Below are 6,160 nucleotides of genomic sequence, written 5' to 3'. Positions count from 1 at the left end.
AAAAGGGTTATGGCTTCTTTAAAGTGCTAAATATTTAGAAGATCCTAGAGTACAAGTCTGGCACTGTTGTCCGGGGACACTGGCAGTGGTGTGAAGGTGGGCATGAAATCTGCGATGGGTTTAAAAAGAGGATGCCCAGGTTATTTTATTTTATTTTATTTATTTGTTTATATGTGTGTGTGTGTGTGTGTGTGTGTGTGTGTGTTATTCAGATTTGTGAGTTCTTTCTATGCCCTAGAGATTAGTGCTCTATCTGATGTGTGATGGGGCAAAAATTTTCTCCCAAGATGTAGGATCTCTATTCACCTCCCAGATTGTTTGTTTTGTGGAGAAGAAACTTTTTTAGTTTGAATCTATCTCATTTATTGATACTTGATTTTACTTCTTGTGCTATAGGAGTCTTATTAAGGAATTTTGGGACTAATCCCATATGATTGGAATTAGGGCCTACTTTTTCTTCTGTTACATGCAAGCTCTCTGGTTTTATTCCTAGGTCCTTGATTCATTTGAGTGGAGTTTTGTGCATGGTGAGAGATAGGGGTTTAATTGCACCTCACTCCAGTTAGAATGTCAGCGATTTTTGAAAATGGCAGCTATGATGAAGACAACAACGATAAGTGTTGGTGAGGATTTCAGGAAAAATGTACACGCCTACACTGTCGGTGGGACTGTAGATTGGTGGAGCCAATATGGAGAGCGGTTTGGAGATTCCTTGGAAATTTGGGAATAGAACCACCATTTGACCTAGCTATCCCTCTTTTTGGTCTATACCCAAAGGACTTAAAAACTGCATACTACAGGGACACAGCCACATCAATGTTTATAGCAGCAAAATTCACATTAGCTAAATTGTGGAAACAACTTAGTAGATGAATGCATAAAAAATGTGGCATTTATACACAATTAATATTACTCAGATACTTACCCTCTCGCTCAGTCCAGGAGACGCTAGTGCCCTTCACTACCTCTGTCAGAGCCTGGTTCCGACAGCTGGTGCCTCGGAGAGGACAGGCTGATCCTGCCTGCCTCCCATGTACCCTTTGTCACAGGGAGCGACATTAATGTGAGACCAAATAAAATCCAGTCATAGACATTAATAGAATATCTCAAAAAAGTATTTAATAAAAAGGCTAGCAAATACAGGGTCTTTAATGAAACTTTAATAAAATTTATGAGACAAGGAAACTGAAAGCACAATATTTTCTTAGGAACTTTTCTGTTTGGTGTTATTCTTTACAATATAGAAGCTTTTCCTAAGAATGCAGGGAGTATGAAATTTCTAAGGCTATCTTGCTGTTTTCTCCATTAAACCCCTTGTCTTAAAAAAAATCTTGAATCTATATTAATCTTTGTAATTTTCTGAGTACCCGTATAACATATTTTTCTCAAGAATGCGGTGAGGTCGCTGTTTCCAAGAGCTCTTCAATTCTGAAATATAAGAAGTGTGTTTCCAGGCATCGAAACCCAAAGGCTCACCTAGACACAATGGAGTGAGCCGAATATATAAAAGTCTCTCATGACAAATCTGAACTCTGCTTTTCCCAACCATGTGAAGTCTACTGGAATAAGATTCCAAGTAATTTGGCAGGTCGAAGCAAAATATATACTTTGGTATTCTTCTCAGGAGTAACAACTGATGGCATCTTAATTTTGGTAAAATAATGTAAATGTTAAGGTGAAATTTAGAAATAAGAAAGGAAAAGCTGATGTGTGTGTAGGTACTAGGTGTTTTTCTTCCTTTTTTTATTTTTGTAAAGTAAAACAAAAGATAAACCAAAAGGTTCTAGCTTAAGTTAGGTAAGATCAAAGAGGAGAAAAAAGAAGATACTATAGCTAATACTTCACTGCCACCTGTAATTTCCAAAACAACTAAGAGCATTTTTATTAAAATTAACTTTATTGACGTTTATATTAAATTATATAGTCAATATTAAATAACTCAATCTATATTATGTTAAATTTACTTTGTTAAATTGTATTAATTTAAATAAAATTTAATGAGTTTTTAAATATAAATCATACTATAATTTAATATAAGTTAATAAACAGTATCAATTAATAAAAGAAATTTAAATCAAACCATAGTATTAATAAAAGAAATTTAAATAATACTACTAATAAAATTAATTTAAATTAGGTTAATTTATATTAAATGATGATGTAATTTATATTTAAAAATATATTAAATTTTGTTTAAATTAATTTTAACAAAAATGTTCTGAATGGTTTTAGAAACTACAGGTGTCAGAGAAGTATGTGCTATGCAATCTGCTTTTTCTCTTCTCTGATTTCACCTACTTAAGCTGGAAACTTCTGATTCATCTTTTACCTTAATTTATCAAAAGGTTATAACTACTCCTATTTTAAAGCTTTTCATCTTCCAAAAACTGTTGTTAGCTTATTTCTCTCCCCAACTTGTTTTGATCAAATGTTTTATAAAATGTGTTTATGAGAATTATTGTAGAGCCCCCAATAGTATATAGATAAGCAGTCCAGATATTTAATGATACATTCTTACTAATTAACTTTTCCATTGGCAATGGATCCTGTGATCCCACTTCGGGGTTGACTCATAAAAATACTCTTCCTTCTGGACATGTTTATCATCTGGAAAACTGAATTAATGTGAAGTGACTTTCGTATAGAAATGGAAATAAGCAAAATGGATAGGGGTCCTAGAATTTGGATTCAAAGCATCTTAGAATTTATCCACTAAGCTTCATGTTTAGGTCCTCCCCATTGGAATTTTCTCGTGGTAGTTGTACAATGTTATCTTGGATGAACTAAATATTCTCAACTTTTTGCAACATTATGTTTGGTTTTCATGTACTCTAAATCTGAGACATCCTTCTTATGGGTTGGATGTTTCTTGTTTCCTGTAATTACATGTATCGTTTTTATCTTAATGCCATTAAATTTAAGAAATATTATTATTGTTTTAAAAAAAAGAGGTTGGAACTAGTGGTTCAAGAAGGCTGCTCTGTACAGTTGCTCCCAAAAGTACATCAGAATTGATAACGGGTGATGATTATCTGCTACATTGGAACAAAATTCTAGAAACAAAAAGTGCTACAAAAAACAAAACAAATTTTTTAAAAACTACTATAGCAAAAAATCACAACAACAACTAAAAAAAATAAAATAAAATACCTAGTAGCTATACACTTACATATACCAGCTTTTTTGCTTTCTCTTTTTGTCTACAAACACATGAGTACTTTTTCAAAAGGCCATGCTGTAAAACGTAAAAAAGGGTTATGGCTTCTTTCAAATGCTAAATATTTAGAAGATCCTGGAGTACAACTCTGGCACTATTGTCCGGGGACACTGGCAGTGGTGTAAAGGTGGGCATGAAATCTGCAATGGGTTTAACAAGAGGATGCCCAGGTCCACCAAGTCCAACTCCAGCTAGGTTACCAAGAGGCACAGCTGCAGAACGTGGAACCAAAACAACTCATCCACTTACTGACACCACCATGATCTTTATTCAGCAACTGCTCCATTTCGTCCTTCGGAATGTCCAGGATGCTCCCCATCAACTGCAATACTTCACGACGTTTGTCCTTTGGTGTCTGGAAATGACCGATAAAAAGGTTTCGCATGAGGACTTTGTCCACTTTTCCTTCTGCGCTGTTGACCAAAGTCGACAATTTCTGTTGTGCATGGTCCAACATTTCTTTTCGGAGCTCGTTTTGTTTTTTCAGTTCTTCCATCTGTTCTTCCTTGAGATCTAAGTCTTCTCTCAGTCTGGAAGCAGAATCCAACAGAGCATTTGCTTCATCCAAACGTTCCTGCAATGATGATACTTCTCCTTCTAGCTTTTCGGCCTTGTTCTTCCATTCAGCTATTGACTGTTTTTCTTTGTCTTCTGCAGCCAAAATTTCCTGGGTGTAAGACTCTTCTGATTCCAAGAGATGGCTGCGTAGCCTTTCTAGCTCCCGGTTTAGGCGTAATTCTTGGTCCCGTAAGTGTTGAACCTCTTTTTCTCTTAGGATTTTTACTTTGGTCTCTTGAAAAATATCAGAATTCAATGTTTGAGCATCTCCTTTCTCTCCAGGCAACTGGGCTTTTAGTTCTTCAATAGTTTTCTGCAAGTTCTTAATTTCCTCCTCTTTTTCTGAAATTAACTGGCTATGCGCAGCATTCATCTGCTCATATTTGTACTTAAATTCATCCATTTCCTCCTTCTGCTCCTGTAAAGACTGAAGTAGTTGCATTTTACGCTGGTTTTGGTTTTCAATGATATTCAGGTGGTCTTGAATTTCATCTTCCAGATGATTTTTGACTATATTCAGTTGAGATACCTCCAATTCTAGTTCTGTGACAGCATCAAGAGCTGTAGGCTCAGCCACTGGTACAGCTTGATTGTGCTGTTCCCTAAGTATTTCCAATTCTACTCGCAGATAGTTGTTTTCTGCTCTCATGTAGGTAAGACTTTTGTCCTTTCTTTCGATGGATTGCCTTAAAGTTTCATTTTCTCCTAAGGCCTGAGAACACTTATCTAAATCCTTTTGTAGTTGTGAACTTTTTTCTTCGAGTTTTTCAATAAAAACTTCTTTCTCATTTATGACTTGTATCAATCGCTCCTCTTCTTCTACATAAGATGCCAAAATTTCATCAGTTTCTTTTTCATCAGCAGTCATTTGCTCAATATTCTTTTTGAGTCCTGCTATTTCAAAGTCCTTCTCTTGGATGAGTTGAACTGCACATTCGTGTTTCAGCTTTAAGACACAGGTATTCAAATTATGTGCATTGGAGAGTTCCTGAATAGTCTGCCTGTGATTATTTGCTTCTTCCAACAGTCTTTTTTCTGCCTGGTGCAGTTTGGCTTCAATCTCTTCTTTGTCTCTTTTGAGAGTCTCCGTGATAGTGTCTTTTTCTTGAGAGATTTGATTGTAAGCAGCAATAGATTCTTCCAACTTACGCCTTACATCGTCACGTGCTAAAATCAACATTTCATTTTCCGTTTTGAGTTCAACGGCAACTTTCTTTAAATTTTCATTGAGCTGTTCCTCTTCAGAAAGATTTTGCCTTAAGTTGCTAACTTCAGCTTCTCGTTCTTTAAGCATGTCATCCTTACAATGACTGTTAGAGTCTTCATTCAGAGAAGTTCGATACTTGCTCTTAAATCCAGACAGCTCATCTTCAAGTTGTCTAATGTGATCCTTAAGCCCCAGGTTTTCCTGCTGGATGTTTAAACTATTTTTTTGTGACTGATTTAGCTGATCTGCTAAATCTTCTACTTTACCTTCAAGCTTCTGCTTAGTTAAGTGCAAATCACTGAGGCTCTGTGCGTTCTCAGTTAACTTCTCCTTCTGCACATGCAACTCTTGGGATATGTTCATTTGATCATCCTCAAGTTGATGAACTCTCTTTTTTTCATCATCTAGATCTTGTTCCAACTTCTTGATGACAAGGTCTCCTTCATTCCGTTGTTTGGATAGCTCCTCTTGTATCAAAATCATGTGCTTTGTAGCTTCCTGATTCTGATGATCCAGTTCTTCTAACTCGGCTATCAGCATTTTCTTTTCATTGATAGTCTGATTCAGTTCTTCCTCCTTTGCCTTCAAGTGAAGTTTTAAGTCTAGTAATTGTACATTCAAATTCATGTCTGTTGAAGCTCTGTTTTTCATGACTTGGTAGTCACAGCTCCATTTTGACAGTGACATCTGAAGTTCCTCTTTTTCTTGACTCAATGATGCCTTCTCTTTTTCTAAAGCTTCAACATGCATTTTAAGTTTCAGATGGTCTTCAGCCAGACGGTTATCCTGGTTTAAACCATTTAGTCTCACGATTTCCTTCTCCGCATCAGCCAGGGCTTGTTGAAGCCTGAACACTTCTTCCACTGCTGAGCTCTGAGGAAGGATTCTTCCCTTTTCTGCCACAGTAGAACTCTGCTCCCAAACTGAAATTTCATGCTGATGATCATATATGTCTGGACTTTGGTTTGGTTGAAGAGTCTTGACAGTATTTTGTACTTTGCAGATTTCACTTGAGTCAGAATGGTGTGTTCCCTGAGCCTCAGCAATCTGCCTCGAGTGGCCAACTTCAGATTCATGTTTTGCAGCTTCAGTTGATAATCTGTTTGTTTCTTGTTGTGATAAGATTATGTCACTAGAGTCCATGTCGTCATCACGAAAGGCTGAAAAATGACTACTGA

The sequence above is a fragment of the Spermophilus citellus genome (assembly GCF_964194105.1).
Source record: "Spermophilus citellus genome assembly, chromosome: 5".
In the NCBI taxonomy this organism is placed as follows: Eukaryota; Metazoa; Chordata; class Mammalia; order Rodentia; family Sciuridae; genus Spermophilus; species Spermophilus citellus.
This window is presented reverse-complemented; position numbering follows the sequence as displayed.